This window comes from Manis pentadactyla, chromosome 14 (genome assembly GCF_030020395.1).
Source record: "Manis pentadactyla isolate mManPen7 chromosome 14, mManPen7.hap1, whole genome shotgun sequence".
Lineage (NCBI taxonomy): Eukaryota > Metazoa > Chordata > Mammalia > Pholidota > Manidae > Manis > Manis pentadactyla.
Genome location: NC_080032.1, coordinates 67,746,406 through 67,764,515, shown reverse-complemented (window position 1 = coordinate 67,764,515; position 18,110 = coordinate 67,746,406). Strand labels below are relative to the sequence as shown.

Genomic DNA, 18,110 nt, shown 5'->3' with positions numbered 1-18,110 from the left:
CACATCTGAAGGTCTATAATCTGGAACATTCGTGCAGCAGTGGGCCGGTGTGCATCAACCTCAGCATAGACTACAGGAGAAAATTTAAATGGACAGGCAGATGGAGCCTCGGGTTTTCAAAACCATCATTCCTGTGAGCAAGAGGCAGCAGAAGAGTGTTGCTCCTGTCCCACGGATAGACGGTAGTAGTGTGGCCCTTGACATCCATGTTTTCTGGGTCCTCCTTTGAGTGGGTGAGGAAGTCTGGAAAGATAAGTGGAATTTCGCCTTCCAGATATTCGCAACAGAAGCCATCATCCTGCCTCTGTTGGCCACTTTAGGGAAAGTGTGTTATAGATATTTGCTGTTCCCATGAGAGGAAAATGATAAATTGTGCATGTTTCTACTCTTGTTTCCATTACTATTTATTTTTAAAATTAAACGAGGTCATCAACATTTTGATTTTCCTCTTAGCTTTCTTTATAAGAAATGTGCTATCATTGGTTCAGATACTACACATATATAGACACATATGTTGTCTTCTATAAAAGTTTATTTGTGCCTTTGTTTTATCCCTCCAGTAGACTGTATTTTTCCCTCTAGAAAGGAGAGCTGCATGTATGTAGTTGAAATTCCCAGCATTGCACATTATACACAGTCGTCATTTCTAAATTGGATTCTGTGTGTTTTGGTCTAGATATCAGGGCAGGTGTTCATGGGATGGTCTGGGCTCAAAGTAGTTATAATGAAATGTTTTTACAGTCAAGCACACACATATGCTTGATGTCACACACCTGTGTGCACGTGCACACACACATGCACACACACACACGTACTCAATTGCATGTGCACACAGTCTTTTTTCATCAGTCTACTCCAAATTGCCACAGTCCATGAAGCTTTCGCATCCCAGTAGCTACTCATGATCCAGGAGGAGGCTTGCTGCCTAGGCGGGGCTAAGTGCTCCCTACGAAGGGGCAGTGGGCGGGGACCCCCCAGATGATGAGGTCGTGCTTCGCGAGGCTGGAGACCTAACTCAGCTCTTGGCCTTTCCCTCCTGCGATTCAAGTATCATTCTTCTTTAATAAGTGTTGTGTAAAAGTCTCACCATACGTCAGTTGATGGACTGTTCACCACTCACCATGTTTATATTGCTTTTGCCTCACTTTGCCTCTGTTTTTTGAATTTTTTATGTATAGATGTAGTTTCATGTAAAATAAATATAATTCTATCTCACGTATTATGTGTGCTTTAAAAAAAGAAAAGATAAAAAGATCTAGTTTTTCTTTTGCTTCTTGCTTTCCCTTCTCCTACTCCTCCCACATCAGTATCTGCCAGTGACCCATGTTAAAGACCTACTGTGTGTCATCCATGGTTTCTCCATCTCATATAATCTCACACATACACGTATTTGTTTCCACATATGGGATTATATGACATAACTCCCTGCCTTTTTTATTCTAACTCAACAAAATTCTGTAGAATTTTTTCCAAGATAACTAATATAATTCAAATTCATTCTTCTTAATAGCTCTGTGCCAGACTCAGTTGTGTTAGGGAGCCATCTCGTATTTAATACCTCTTGCAAGAGATAGTTATTAAATAGTCAACAATTTTGTAAGCAAGTTATAAACTGTAAGTCGCTTGAAATAATCCACAGTAGAAGAATTTACGCCATGGAAATTGGCAAGCACTGCAAATCAGGGTCATTGTTTTTTCAGAAAGCTAGCACACCATTGGTTTATAATAATTTATACAAGCAACCACCTCGTGACTGGCTGTTCATTTTATTTCTCCTTCTGTTTTTTTTCTGTCTTTCTCCCCACTGTGAACAATGCTGTAATAAGTTCAGGAGATTTTAGCAGTGCTCTAATGGAGTTTTGGCAGTTTCCCCAAAGTCATTTTGAGTCCAGGCTGGGCGGGAAATTGGGGTGCTGGAGTCAGACCTGCCTGCAGCAGCCTATTGTCGGCTGTTCCCTCCAGTTTCGCCCAATGTGGATACTTCCTATGAGGGTCTCCCTGGTATTGGCCTCCCATCCTTCTTGCCATTTCACAGGTGTCACAGTCTTCTCCACCTAGGCCCTTCCTGCCTGCTGCCCTTACCTCCTCCACCCTTAGCATTCTGAGAAAGATCCACATAGAATACTGAAGGCACAGTCCCCTGCGTTTTGAAAGCTCTGCATCTGGGAAGGTTGTGGGTGGTGTGGAGGTTGGGTGGGGGTGGCAAGGAGTTGGCTCCTTGGGGTTCAGCCCTTTCAGAAAGTGATGGTACAGCGCTATGTCACTGGTCCCCAGAACTCTGTCTCCAGCCCGCATCCATTTCCCACCCTCCCACTTTTTGTTTCTGTCTGCTGAGCATCTCCACCCATGGCTCACCAGCACCTCAGCCTCAACAAATATCTCCAAAAAACCCCTCCTCTCTCCGTCTCTGCCTTGAGCACTGCCATGACTTCGGGAGGTGCTGCCATTCCTTCATCTGCAAGCACCCTGAGAACATCCATTTCTGTGGGATTTAAATGCCACGTGCAGAAAGCCTCGGTATTCAGCTTAGTTCCCTCCCCCTCTTCCCCTTCAGGTCCTTTCTTCTCCGTCTTCTGGAAGAAGAGAAAAAATATTTTTCTCCAAATTGAATTTTTCTTTTTCATAGAGTTGTCAAAGAGAATGTGCTTGCACTTAAAGGTAGAAGATAATACTCTTTAGACAGAGAAGCCAAGCGTGAAAGTCTCAAGAGGAAAGTGACACTCAGAGTTGATATATTTACCACGTTTTTATTGATGCAGATGCAAGTGAGAGGCAAGATCCGCTGGGTGATGAGGAAGGTGCAGACTGGGCTCCTCCAGGCTCTCCTTTCACCAGCCGCAAGGGACTCCAGTTCACAGCCCACTGAAGCTAGTTGTGCCCCTTATGACACTGGCCAGGCTGTGGAGGAGGGAGTTGTAAAGCTGAGGCCATCCAAGTCAAAGAATAAAAAATGTTTCTTTTGAGTTTCAATTTTCCATCCACTTGAAAATTACTGAAGGCTGGCAGGCGCACCCATCAGCCCTGGAGGAACACTACCACATTCATCCACCCATTATCTCCTGAGCTGGGTCGTTGAAAAAGTTCCTAAAACATGCGATGATGGGACATAATTGTGTAACAGGCTGTCAAAAGTCTGAAAGTACCAAGGCCTGGCAGCGTTCCAGGAAAACTGAACGATCACTCATGTGCAGAAGTTTGTTTTTTTGAAGCAGAAAAAACAGGGAAAAAATGTGGAAGAAATACAACTAGAATGTGGTTTGCTTTTAACAGTGAGTTAGTGCTGTAAGAGGGTGGGTCTAAAAATGTGCTTTAAAACTGAGTACCTACTGTGTGCCAGACACTGTTGTAAATATGGAGATTCAAAGATGTTTAAGACACAGTGCTGGTCCTCTGACACAGCTGTCTGCCTGTCTGGGATCAGATACAGGTGGGTTTGAACCACAGCTCCACCACTTACTTGACTAGTTAAGTCATTTAGTCATTTGCCTCCACTCGCTGATCTGCAAAGGGGATGATGATCCCATTTTTGTAAGAATGTGACATAATGTGTAGTTCTTTGCAGAATGGCTGGTATACAGTAAATGGTCATAAACCTTAGTTTTCTCCTGCCTTCCCCAACCCACCTTCTCCCACCTCTCATATCAATAAGCCATTCTCTCCACTGCTGTGTTCCCAGTGTCTGGAGGAGTGCACCCTGGCATGTGGGGAGGGCTGGGGGCTGTCATGACATCATGTGCAAAGCTGCACTTCAGGAGAAATAAAGGAAGATGTTCAGAGGAGATCAAGAAGAAAACAAGAGGAATGGTGGATGGGCACTGGTGAAAGAACCCCACATCTGGTCCGGAAAAGAGAAGATTCAGGTTTGGCTAGGAACGGTTGGAGGCCTGTATTCCTCTGCTAGGGTTTCTTGTTCTGGAAAGAGAGAGAAGTGTGTGTTGGAAAGCTGGGCCATCATTTAAACTCCCTCTTTCTACTTTAGTCCTTATACTAAAAAAAAAAACAAAAAACAGTTGTCAGTTACCCCATTGCTAAAGCATGAAAGGAGATTAATAACAATAATAGTTCATGTAGAGATGATGTTCCATGAAAATAGCCCTCCATTCCATCTCCCACGGTTCAGAGAAATGGGGCCTGAGAAGCAGTAGAATTATGAGTGATGCACTTACACAGACAGAAATAACCCACCACCTCAGAATAATCCTCTCACTTTCCTTATCTGGGTTCTCCATTAGATTCAATTTGCTTTTCTCAAATTAAACCAAATTTTTAGTGGTGATTTAAGATAGTCCTGAAATTTAAGCCGTTAGTGCAAAAGTATCTTTACTCACAGGCGCCGGTGCCCGTGCTTATCACCCAGATCCAGGTGGAGACTGGGCAGCGGCTCCCGCGCCGTCCCCGCCCCCGGAGCCTTGGCGACCCGGCAGCGCTCCGCCCGCCGCCGCCTCTCCCGGAGCCGAGGCCGCCGCCGCAGTCAGAGCCTCGGATGCCAGCGCAGGCCGAGGTTTTCTCCCTTCGGCCTCTTTTCCTCGCATTCCTTTTAAGTGCGAACGTAGGGCTTACTTGGAAATGATGATCCTTCTCATCCTTTGCAGGCAGGCGCTGGTCTTGATTTAGCCCCTTAATTTTCAAAGGAGAAATTGAACCCTGCCTTCGCCGAGTATTTTCACTCAGCTCCTCTCCAAGGCTATGACCATGAACTCTTTTGAAGGCAGCCAGAAAAGCTTGATTTGGGGGAAATTATGTGTATAGAGGGATGAATGAAGAACACCTAGTTCCTTCATTGATCCGCATGTTGCGAGCTGTATGACGGGGTCAGCTGGATCGCGCGATGGCTGTGCTCTCGTACCACAAGTTTGACCCCAGGGGAGTCGCTTTCACCGAGGAGTCGCTCAGAATGGGTTGTTCGCTGCAGAGCTCGGCAAAAGCAAGCCGCCTTGGGCAGTATCCGACCGCAGCTCTTACGGGGTGTTGTTTAGGACCGTGCCCTGCACCGCCGCAGGTCGGTCTCCCTGATGAGGGACCACGCGAGGACTCCTCCCGGCGCCGGCGGCGGTGTTGGCCACCGGAAAAGCAGTGCCTCTTCCGAGCAACTGGCTTGGTCTTCCCTCTGACCTGCTGAGGCCTGTAAAGGCGAGGAGCTCCTCTTTGCTGGGTCTCTAGGAAGGTCTGAGGCAGATCTGTGCAGATCCTTCGCATCCCGGAACCCCACCTCCGCGTTTCCTTTGCTAGTCACTCCAGCTCTATTCTTTCTTCGCCTGGATTCCTTCCACCCCCTAACCCCCCTTTTTTTCCTTTCTATCATACGTATTTTTGTCAGCAACACAAACCTTTCTAAAATATAGAGGGAACTACATTTCAGAAATTATACGATGCCTTGAATGATTTCCTAACAGTTTCTGTTTATGTACCTTTAAGCTTCTTAAGTAGATGATAGTCAAAACAAGAGGAGGGTGGCCTGAACTGCCTGTTTGGGGTTGATACCGGATGCCCAGTGTGATTGTATTAGGGGTTGGGGACTTTGGGAAGTGGTTAGTGAGACAGGGTAGGGTGAGGGCCTGGGATGGTGGGGGACGGGGGGGACAAAGCAAGATAATCCACTGTGGGATTTGCTTTGGCCTGCTGGGGGGCCCAGTTTGTTTTTCTGACTTTACCCAGGTGCTGCTTTTCTTCCTCCAGCCCTAAACAAATGATTTGCAACTTGGGCAATGTAGCAAACAAGCCCAAAACAACATAGTAAAAACAGGAAAGATTCCAACTTGAAAATAAGATTGTATTTTAAAACCCAATTAGTTGAAAGTAAGTTTCTTAACAAACAATAACTCAGCCCACCTTCAGAGCAAAGTAGGCAGCCTTGAGAGATATGTTCCTAGACCACGAAGATGCTATCCTGGGAGGAAATCAGAGCAGTAAATTTCTTGTGAATAACCAGGAAGACTAATAGGAAATTTAGTGTTTCTTCAAAGGTAAACATTTTGGGACCACTTAGCAGGTGTACAACCTTAGTCCTTTGTCTCTCAACCACCTATAAAACCCCTAGACAGCGCACCATCCAGGGCTCTTGTCTCCTCCTGGCATGAGCCCGGAGCTCCGTCCTCTTGCTTTCTCTCTAAATAAAAGCCTCTGCCTTGCCCTCCTACCTTGAGTGTTTGAGAAGTTCATTCTTTGGCTCAGTGAACAAGAACCCCGGCATCATTAGGACGTGAACGTGGAGTCCTCATAAGTGGGCTTAGAGCCTTAAAAGAAAAAATGTGAGAGAACATCTCTGGGCTATGTGAGAATACAGCAGGAAGACAGCTATCACAAACCAGGAAGAGGGGGCTCAGCAGACAGAATGTGCTGGCACCTTGATCTTGGACTCTGCAGCCTCCAGAAGTGTGAGAAGTAAATGTCTGTTAAGCCACCCAGTCTGCAGTATATTCTGTTACAGCAGGCCCAAGGAGCTGGGACAGAGAGTAACTTTTTCCCCCACTTCTCTTATGTTTCTCATTGTATCAGTTTGGGTTCTCTGAGAGGAAAAATGCCAAAACAGAATTAGACATGCAAGAAATTTACTTGGGGGGAGGGGGAACACTGGTAAAGGATGAAGTGCCAAGGGGCAGGTGTAAGCAGGGAGGGCCTCCGACTACAGCAACCTCTGAGAGAGTCTCAGCCAGACCACTGGGAGCCCCAGGGCAAATATTTCCCAGCAGAGGAGTCTGCATTGCACAGGGACAGCCAGGACAGATGACACCTGCCATGCCTGGTCCTTGGCTACAGCTGGGGAAGCCTGGGGAGGGCATGAGCTCAGCATGGATACTTGGGGAGATCTAACCATGCAGCAGTTGGAGGCTGTTCACACCAACTACCATCCTCTCTGCATGTTCTCCCGAGGGCCATGCGAGTGGCACACCTCGCTGCTGCCACACTCACAGCACCCAACTCCTCAATACACTGCAGTTCAACACTCTCAGCAGTGTGCACCACACCTTCCGGTTTCTCCCCATCGGCAAAATGTAGCTGTTTTGCACGCTGTCCTCTTATGGGAGAGCGCCAGGGGTGCAGGTTCTGAAGCTGTCTCCCAGGTCTGTAGCCTGAACCTGCTGCCTTCCAGGGGTAGGAACTGGGACAAAGCATTGAACTTTGTGCCTCGGTTTCCTCACCTACAAAAGAATGACGATAACAATACCTGTCTCAGGGGGTTGTAAAAAATGCTACATGTGAAGTACTCAGAGCTTTGGAAATAATAAGTTCTCAAACAATATTAATTAACAATTGCTATGGTCTGAATGTGTATCCCCAGAATTCATTATGTTGAAATCCACCTCTCAAGGTGATGGTATTAGGAGGCAGGCCTCTGGGAGGTGATCAGGCCATGAAAGTCATAATAGGAGTAGTATCCTGAAAAAGGGACCCTGAAGAGCTCCCTAGCTCCCTTCAGCCCTGCGAGGATGCACGGAGAAGGCCGAGCCCCTGGGGAGGGCCCTCGCCTGACCACGCAGGGACCCTGCCTTGATCTTGGACTTCTAGCCTCTAGAACTGTGAGGAATAGATTTCTGTTGTTTCTGAGCTACCCAGTCTATGGTATTTTGTTATAGCAGCCCAAACAGACTAAGACAGTTAATTAAAAATGATTTAAGTTCTCAGTCAAAATTAATATATTAATATGATGTGTCTCCTATTAACACTTCTGCTTTGAAATTTTGCCTTTCAATTTAAACCATTAAAAAACTAGTAGGCATTTCGAGCAGACTGGCAGATGGCTCTAAGGAACCCTTCATATCATTTAATATCGTTTCATATAGTTTGGGGTTTTACCAATGGGTTTCAGCCATGAACAAGTTCAGTATGGATTCCATGAGATGGAAAAAAAATGACAGTGGAACGTTCATGGGATGAAAGGGTTGATACCCAACTGAATTCCTACAGTGGCAGGTCAGTCACTATAATCCCATCCACTCAGAGCGAGTCTGCATATAAAAAGCCCGTCTCTGCCTCTGGGCCTTTCCACACCCACAGCCGTCTCAGTCTCTGTCCTTGGTGCTGCCACCACTCCAGCCTCTGCTCTCCTGCAGCTGTGCAGCAGCCCAGAGCACTGGGCGGAGCTCTTTATGTACAGTCAGTAACAACGTATTGCCCACACGCGGGTAGTGAGCGGGCGACTAGGGCCAGGGGAGAGTCCTGGCAGCAGGAGCCCTCCCTTTCTCCACAGCTGGTATCGATTGTCTGGCTTTGGAATCAGGCATAAAGTAGTTAGCTTAAAGCCTAACATGTAGCAAACACTCGAAATAGCAGCTCTTTCTACCATGAGCACTCATTGTATTTAAGGTAGTCTCCATCTTAATCTTTCCTTTTCATTATTTCATTTATTCAACATTTTTTGTAGGTGTCAAACCTACAAATTCAGCATTTGTCGGTGTCAAACAGTGTGGCAAATTTCAGAACCAAAGATTAATCAGACATAGTTCTTTCCTCCCACACACCAGATGGAAGAGGAGAGAAAGAAGGTATAGGCCCTCTGCACCTCTGTAGAGGGCGGGATAAGGTGGCAGGACAGCAGAGAAGAGGAAGACATCCTTCCAGCTGGGATTCAGGAAGATATTCTGGAATAATAGATCTTTCACCTGGTAAATGCCAAAATATACACCCACAGGGTCCAGGTAGGTACAGAAAAGAGCCCTTTAGAAAGGGAAAGCCCTGGGGCATCATGTTTAACATCTGCCATAGCCTGCGAGGGGCATATTAGTGTCTTCAAGGAGGGGCCGCTTTACAGGAGTCAGCGGCCTCTCACATAGTATCACACATATAAATGGCAGAACTACACAGTGAATCAGAAATAATGAGACCGAGAGCTTCTAGCCAGTCGTCAGCTTCTTCTCAGCATTCTACAAACAATGCTCATCTCTAGATGCTCTTCCTGGGCTGGTGGAGACGCAAGCATCAGGCCCTTTCCTTTCTTTAGCTGCAGACCATTCACAGAAAAATCCCACCTGGAGCCTGCACCCAATTAAGGACCATCTCCCTTCTCCTGCACAGTCTGAATTTGCTTCAAATTGTGTCACTCTTTTGATTTGTTCATATTCTGTCTTCTTAGCCTTCGCTTCCCCACATTCTCCACTAGGCTGCTCCTAAAATACTTGCAGTCTGACAGCTCACATCCTTTGTGTTTCTCTTCCTCAAAGCCTCCCCTAGGAGATCACCGTGTTGGAGATTTCCCATGAGCTGTGCTGGTCCTCAGCCACATTTCAACTGGGTTCCATTTTGCCAGAAACCCTGGACTTTTTTCTGTCTGACTTTAATAGCCAGGAGAGGCATTGGCTGGACAGGTAATCTCATTTAATTTCCCTGATTTGATTGTGGCAGTTAAGATTCCACCAGGCTCTCGCTCTCAGAAGGCTCACCCTTGGCACCCAGCACCCAGGCTATGAGGAAGCCTGAACTAGCCTAGCAGAGGTCACATGGAGATGCAGGCCCTCAGCCAGCATCAGCCACCCAACATGTGAAAGAACGTTCAAATGGTTTTAAGTGCTGAGCCTTTGATTCATGCAACTGAGACCATCAGGGAGCAAAGAGAAGCTGTCCCTGCTGTTCCTTATGCATAAACCCCAGATCCAGAGAGCATAATAAGTAGTTGTTTTATGCCACTAAATTGGAGTGATTTGTTAAGCAGCCATAGTAACTGAAATTCCATTCACAAATATGGAAGTGCTTCAGCAAATCCATCTATGAGTACACTTTTCAGAAACATCTTCTCTCTCTGGAGTCTTTTTAAATTAAGTGTTTATTTACTTTTTTGGCTGATGCCCCCCTTGATGCTCCCATGACTCTGACTTCCAGACTTTTCCAGCAGTGTGCATTTTGTTGGATGCTTCCGGCATTCTTCATGTGAGCACAGTGGGCCTGGGCCAACTTCAGCTCCCTTCGCTGTCTCCTAGAAACTTCACTTGTCAGTACTGAAGCTGAACTGCCAGCCATCTCAGGAAGTAAGTCTATCCTGGGTGGCCAAGCAAGGCTTGCATTCTTTAATCTATTTTCTCTCTAAAAAGAGCAGTTTTCATTACATATGCTTATGTCTGAAACTCAAAGTGCTGCTCTTTTTCTGGAGAGCCTTCCTCCACCTTGCCCATTGGCCACAGTCAGCAGTGCATCCTCTAGGAGACTTCTCCTAACCATACCCTCTCCTTGGACAAAACCCGAGGCCCTGTGCCCATAGCAAACATCTGGGGCAGCCCAGAGCAGTTTGGCAGGGGCAGGACTGTGACGGGCTAGGCATTTGCTGTCAGGCAGTCCAGGACATGAAACTTGCTTTACCACTTAATTTCGAGCTGTGGACTGTGAACAAAGTAAGTCCACCACACATAAAATAGGGATAATAATCCCTATCTCTTAGTGTTGTTGGGGAGAAAAGAAGATCAGGTATGGAAAGTGCTTATGCTTATGTCTGGAACATAGGCAGAACCTGATCAAGAAAGTCATCATTAGTACCACCTCTGCTATCACCTTCACCTGCACTGCCACCAACAAAAGGGCCATCACCTCCACCACCTGCATCGCCACAAATGCCAATACCACCACCAGCACCACCTCTACCCCCACCGCCTCCCCGGCCATTTTTGCTCATTCATTTGGCTCACTGTGGGGAAAATTGAAGTCCCTATGGCCAGGATCCTCACCTGACCCTAAACTACATGATGATGTAACTGGCCGGCTGCGGCTGCGAGGCTACTGCTTCCACACCCAGACAATAAACTATTATTGACTGAGTCACTGTATAAAGAGCTCTGCCCAATGCTCAAGGCAGAGGCAGAGGAAGGAGGATTACAGTAAGTCGAGGGCTCCACCTATTGCCAGGAGAACAAGCTGGGCAATAAACCCTTTCACCCTAAAAGCGTTCCATTGTCATTGCTCGGTCTCACTGAATCCACAGTGAACTTGCCTGGGGCTGAAACCCATCGGCAAGACACTCACTCACTACAGGAAGCACAGCTCAAAGGCAGGGAAGGTAACTTTGTGTCTCTGCATCCGCAGTGCCTCCACACCGTGCTCTGAAAATAATCTCCACAAATATTAGCTGGAATGAAGGAATGAATGAACAGATGTGGCAGCATCTTAAAATCACCTTTAACTCTATGTAAGTTTATGACAAAGATATGGGGCCTAACACAATTTGAGTTTCTACAGTGTGAAAGGTGCTGAGAGGCACGTGCTCTATGGTATCCCGTGAAATTGTGACCCCAACGACCTCTGTCCCTACTGACCCCTCCCTCACTGTCTCCTGTTTCAGGCCCACCTCCACTGAGAAGAGTCACCACACTCTGCTCAGTGTCTCCCTCTCCTTGTATTCTTAAACTCATCTGTGTTCTTGCTCCCTCAAGAGTCAGTTGTGCTAATCTTAGATTATATTTATGGGAAGCAGTGGTTCTCAAAGTGTGGTTTCCCTGGACAAGCAGCATCAGAATCATCTGGAAACTTGATAAAAATGGAGATTCTTGAGTGAATCTCACCTCAGACTGAGTGAATCGGAAGCTCCAGGAGTGGGCCCAGCACTCTGAGTTTTAACCAGCCCTCCAGATGATTCTGACGCTCACTCAACTTTGAGAACTGCTGATGTGAACCAAACGTCAGTAGGTGTTAAATAGTTACATAGAGATGGTGAAATGGCAAATGGCAAGTTTTCCACCATAACCATTGTAGTGAGGCTATGAGGTGATTTGGAGTTCCCAAAATAAAGGACTAGGTAAGAAGGAATTGTCAGGGCTGAGGCAGCAGGGACGGCAGGGTGTGAAGGACAGGGAGAGAGGTGGGTGTAAATCTTCCAACCGGCCCTTAGCTCAGAAGTGATTATCTTCTGGCTGGCATCACAGGTTTGTAAACTTCTTCCATCTCCGTAGCCAAACTGTGACATTCAGATGGGATTTTCCATGGCGCCCTATGCAACAGGGGAGGCAGAGTTCCGGCTGAGGACTGGGGCGCCCAGGGCCTGCAGCTCAGTCCTTGTGTTAGCCTGTGAGTTACTCAGAGAAGTCACTCACTGAGCTTCTTTGTGATTCTATAAAGCCGTTAACAGAGCTATTGGCCCTGACGCACCAGGGTAAAGCCATGAAAGCTGTCAGGGACCAATGGGAGACTGTTGACAAAGAACAGAGTGGTGCAGTGGCATTGGGGCCCCTTCTGTGTGCCTGTGGTGGGCACCACCACACAGGATGCACACAGCCAGGTCCATCTAGAAGCGGGGCCAGGCCCAAACACCCAGCTAGTCCTGACCACGAACCCTTGAGGACAGCTCTGGGCATTTAGCTACTGCCAGCCCAGTGCTCCTGCATAACAGATGTTCAAGAAATCCTTATAGAATGGCAGAGCAAACCACCCCTGGGGCGGGGATGCTCACGTAGGAGAGCCCAGCTGAGAGTGGAGGTCAGCCGGCTGCCTGGGCTCAGCATGGCAGCTCAGTTGGACATGAAAGGTGTACGTGGTCACCCTTCACATCCATAGCAAGCTCCTGGTTTTCCTCCCATCCCGCTGTGAGGGAGGAGCTGGGAAGACAGGGAAGACAGATCCCAGAGCCCCCAGCCCCAGAGGCGCAGCACCTACTGGCTAGTGAACCTCACTGCCTCCACCACGGGCAGAAGCGCGGGTGGCGTTTTCTGCCCAGTTGCTTTTTCTTGTGGCTAATTGAAGCTGCTTCTTACTGGCAGAACTCTTAGAACGAAGGGAGTCGAGGTGAAAGTCGACTGCACTCAACCTGACCAGGTGGGCTGCTGCCCTTCCCCTCTCCCATCCCACGAGAGAGCTTCCGTCCATAGGAAGGACGCATGTCTGACCTCAGACAGAACACTTTCTCTTCCATCCACTTATCTATGATGGGATTTGCTATGCATTTACAAATAAATAAATGACAAGAGTTGGATTTTTATTAAAGATGACATTTTTAACATTAGCCCGGAAAGACTAGGGCAAAGACTATTATGGACTGAACGTTTGTGTCCCCCAAATTTCATATGTTGAATCTCTGTCTCTCTCTCTCTGTCCACTGCACCCACCAAGGAAAGGCCCTGTGAGGTCAGCAACAAGGCCTTCCCCAAGCGCAGAAGGTGGTCCTCACCAGGAACTGGCCGGCACCCTGGCATCTCTCTCCAGCCTCCAGAACTGCAAAGAAATAAATTTCTGTTGTTTTTCTGTTCAGACTATGATAGCTTCTGGTGGCAGGCCGAGACAGGTATGAAACAGAGAGGGCTGGAGCCAGGACCCAGCTCCAAAGCTGCCTCTCTCCTGGCGGTTGGAACCAGGCCTGGGGTTTCTTAGCAGCTCTAGGGCAAGAGCCCTGTCAGCTCCAGCTGGGCCTTGGGGCAGACCCCCCTATCCCTGCCGCTGGCCTGCCTGCTCCCCAGGATTCTCATGTCAGCAACCAGTCACACATGTCCCTCACACCCCCTACCGACCCGCTCCAGACCCTGGCTATAGAACAGCCTGGAGCCGGGCCCTCTTGGAGCCAAAGAGCAAATAGTGTGTGCATTTGGGGGCAGTAGGAGGTTGAAGAGACACACACAGTGCACAATCAGCAGTTCTCAATTCCTGCCTTTCCTCCCCACAGCTGAGCTGACTGCGGGTTTTAGGGATCCTAATTACCGTAAATGTGAGTTTGGCGTATTGTTGGTGCCAACATCTATTCGGAGGAGGAGACAGTGTCCCCTCAGCCGCCTGAGCCCAAGCCCTGCTCCTCAGCACCGCTCCTCACCCTGCCCCTCAGCCCACGGCTCAGCTGGATCCTTACACAAGGCAGGATGAGGGCATGCCAGGAAAGTTGTCACCATGTGTACATTAAAGAGAAAAGGGTTATAAAACCCAGGGGGAGAAAAAGTTCTTATCCATAGTAGTCGTCGTGTTCATACAAAAAAACAATAGAGAGGGCTGCTTGTGCCAGATGCTCCTCAGTTTGGCCCCATCTCCTGTGGCTGGCCTGACCTGTCCTCTGCTCTCCAGTGGGTCAAGGGCCAGGGGTCGGGGGAGCAGATGGTGACCCCGACTTGAGGCGCAGGGAAGGAACCTTTTCTTTTCTTTTCTTGTCCCAAGGGCTTCCTCTTCCCACTGAGACCTCAGTCAGACGAAGTCAGACCAAATAGGGCAGGAGACATGATTTCCAGGGGAGAAAAGGGAATTTTCCACAAATGCAGACTTTCTAGAGCCCAAGTTGCCTGGTTTGGAGGAACTTTCATGTACATTTTAGGGAGCCACATGGTGCCTCTGAAGGAGCAATCCGCCAGGAGCAGGCAGAGTGGGGTGTAGGTGAGGGAGTACCGCCTACGAGCTATGTGACCTCAGGTTAGACAGGCCACCTACCTGCCCAAGGACTCAGTCTCCTCATCTGTGAAATGGAGAAAACACATCCTGTTCTGGCTGTTTCACAGCTGTCAGGATGAGAATCAAACAGGAGGAAAAAAAATGTGTACAGAGCTTCTTTGTGGAGAAGTGATAGAAACAAAACAGATTCTTCAAGCAGTTTGAATCTCTCAGAGAAAACGTATAGTGAAAAACAGACAGCGGTAAGTCTGGTAGCAGGAAGCAGAAGCTGCTCTCAGAGCAAGCAACAGTTCGGTGAGGCAGAACCCAGGCCGGCCTTGCTGAGGCATCGTGCTGGTTACGGTGTCTGGGGTCATACCACTGGCTTGTGACTCTGGAGAATGCGAATCCATGTCTTCACAGAATTGATTCACGGGTCCAGGTCAGGCCAGCAGCTCTCTGTTCCATGGGTAGAATGAGTCAAAATGGATTTGGGGCAGAATGAATTGACAGGTCAAGCGTCAGCTAGAAGTGTCACCTGATACAACCCCAGGGCCTAGAAAAGGAACCTGGTAGCTGAAGCCACTGATTTACAGGTAGTCATTCTAAGTGCACAGTGTAGAAGAGAACACCGGCCACCACTGGCCTAATAATAATAGCTGTTTGCCGTTAAGTGGTCATTATGTACCAGGCACCATATAAAGCTCTTTATAAGTATTACCACTTTTAATTCTCTGAAAATCCAATAGAGTAGCTATTGCCATTTTATATATAAGAAAACCATATTTCAGAGAGGGTTATGTGGTACATAAATACATGTATATGTAAGTATACATGAAGGTATATGTGATACATAAGTCTGAGTCTAACCACTATACCAGCATTTCTCACTCAGGAGAGGGTCAGATTCACCTCAAGGCTTACTCGAAACAGACTTCTGGGCCCCGTACTCAGAGTGCCTGATTCAAGAGGCCTGGGGAGGATCTGAGAATTTGTATTCTAACAGGTTCCCCTTTGCTGCTTCCGGTCCTATGGAGCAGCCATGGAGAACTGGGGTGCTTTGCCAACTGCCTCTCATATAGTCAGGGAGCCCTGTAGCAGGGCCATGCAAACCGGCCAAAGGGAACCCACCTGGTGTGTGCACTGGTAGCTAAAGGTCCCACCTGTCCTCAATGCCCTCCCCAGAAGTGACTTTCCTCATTCAGGAGCCTACCTAATCTGGACATAGCAAACATGGAGACTATCAACTTTCTAGAAAATTGTTTGCTGGCTTTTTCTCAGTTCCTCACTCACCTGATTCATCATCTGTTCAAAATAGTCATTAGCCTTCCAAATGCCAGGATCTGGAAGGGTCTCTTACAGGATCTCAGAATTGGGAGGGATCTAAGGGGCCCTCCTGCTGAATCCTCTTTGCACAGCAGGAGGTCAGTGATTACTGAGGCAAGGTGCCCGTAGCTCCGGGAGAAGGCAGTTCTATGAACCTCGCGGAGGGGTTTCCAGATGCTCTCTCCTCCCTTCTCTGGTAAACTAGTTGGCTTCTCCCTGGTTGTTTGCATTAAGTTCGTCCATAACCCTTCTCAAATGCTTGAATTTCTGTCTTAGCCTCCTATTGTGGGTTACATGTTGGCCCCCAAAAGGTGTGTCTACATTGTAACCCCTGCACACAGGCCATAGACACAGGATTATAATCAAAACCAAACATGCATAAAACATTGTAGGGCACCCCAAAGACAAGATTTTCCTATTTTGAAGTTTTCTGAAATACCATTTGACATCAAGTAATATAATTTTGCCATGGAAAGGACAAGAGACTTATATGGCCTTCAGCACACACACACTAACTGGAGACGCTGCATCTGACCCTGGGTCTTCCTCATCACCCCAGGGAAGCTGGGTACCGCTGTGCAAAGGCCATCCAATCCCTGGCTCACTTCACCACTCACCTCTGCCCCACCTTTGCCCTTTAGTCCTCGGCCACACCTAGACCTTATCATTACCTGGAACTCTTCTACAATAGAAAACATCACAGCTGCTAGCTGTTAAATACCACACAATAATCTCTCATTCTAATCTCCATCCTTCCTGAACTTTCATTTTCTTGCATGCACCTCCCCTGTTCTTGGACCTCATCAAAATCTCCTTGCCAACTACTCCTTCATTCTCCCCACCTCCCATCTGTCAGTCTCACGTCCTGTGCTCTGCAGTGTTGATCCCATGGACCATCAAAAACTTTTTTCTCATTTCCAATTCCTTTATCCCATCGACATTATTTTTGCATTCATTGGCAAAGCCCCAGTTCTGGATGTTTCAGCCCACCTGCTTTCTTCCTTCTTGCTCTCAGACTTCAAAACATGGCAGGAGACTGTCATCTTCATGTGCAGATCGAAGTCACTGGAAATGGGCAAAGGTCTCCAAATTCAGAAGGGCACCAGTGCTGCCTGGCAAGCTTTAATGGTCTCTAGTCAGCAGCCCAGCCCAGGCAAGAGCTCTCACGTGCAAAGCATTGTTGTGGGTGGCAAGGTCTCACTTCTGTTGATTGAAATCAACATGGCTATTATATTCCTTCAGTTTTTCCTTTGTTCTTATATTCCACAGATAAGTGAAATCATTTGGTATTTCTCTTTCTCCGCTTGGCTTGTTTCACTGAGCATAATACCCTCCAGCTCCATCCATGTTGCTGCAAATGATTGGATTTGCCCTTTTCTTATGGCTGAGTAGTATTCCATTGTGTATATGTACCACTTCTTCTTTATCCATTCATCTATCGATGGACATTTAGGTTGCTTCCAATTCTTGGCTATTGTAAATAGTGCTGCAATAAACATAGGGGTGCATCTGTCTTTCTCAAACTTGATTGCTGTGTTCTTAGGGTAAATTCCTAGGAGTAGAATTCCTGGGTCAAATGGTGAGTCTGTTTTGAGCATTTTGATGTACCTCCATACTGCTTTCCACAATGGTTGAACTAACTTACATTCCCACCAGCAGTGTAGGAGGGTTCCCCTTTCTCCACAGCCTCGCCAACATTTGTTGTTGTTTGTCTTTTGGATGGCAGCTATCCTTACCGGTGTGAGGTGATACCTCATTGTAGTTTTAATTTGCATTTCTCTGATAATTAGCGATGTGGAGCATCTTTTCATGTGTCTGTTGGCCATCTGTATTTCTTTTTTGGAGAACTGTCTGTTCAGTTCCTCTGCCCATTTTTTAATTGGGTTATTTGTTTTTTGTTTGTTGAGGCGTGTGAGCTCTTTATATATTCTGGACGTCAAGCCTTTATCGGATGTGTCATTTTCAAATATATTCTCCCATACTGTAGGGATCCTTTTTGTTCTATTGATGGTGTCTTTTGCTGTACAGAAGCTTTTCAGGTTAATATAGTCCCACTTACTCATTTTTGCTGTTGTTTTCCTTGCCCGGGGAGATATGTTCAAGAAGAGGTCACTCATGTTTATGTCTAAGAGGTTTTTGCCTATGTTTTCTTCCAAGAGTTTAATGGTTTCATGGCTTACATTCAGGTCTTTGATCCATTTTGAGTTTACTTTTGTATATGGGGTTAGACAATGGTCCAGTTTCATTCTCCTACATGTAGCTGTCCAGTTTTGCCAGCACCACCTGTTGAAGAGACTGTCATTTTGCCATTGTATGTCCATGGCTCCTTTATCAAATATTAATTCACCATATATGTCTGGGTTAATGTCTGGATTCTCTAGTCTGTTCCATTGGTCTGTGGCTCTGCTCTTGTGCCAGTACCAAATTGTCTTGATTACTATGGCTTTATAGTAGAGCTTGAAGTTAGGGAGTGAGATCCCCCCTACTTTATTCTTCTTTCTCAGGATTGCTTTAGCTATTCGGGGTCTTTT

At 47.1% G+C, this 18,110-nt stretch overlaps 1 pseudogene; it reads left to right on the top strand.

Moving 5' to 3' along the window:
* Positions 1-11,897: 11,897 nt before the first annotated feature.
* Positions 11,898-18,110, top strand: part of LOC130680549 (olfactory receptor 4P4-like) — a 34,684-nt pseudogene continuing 28,471 nt past the window's right edge.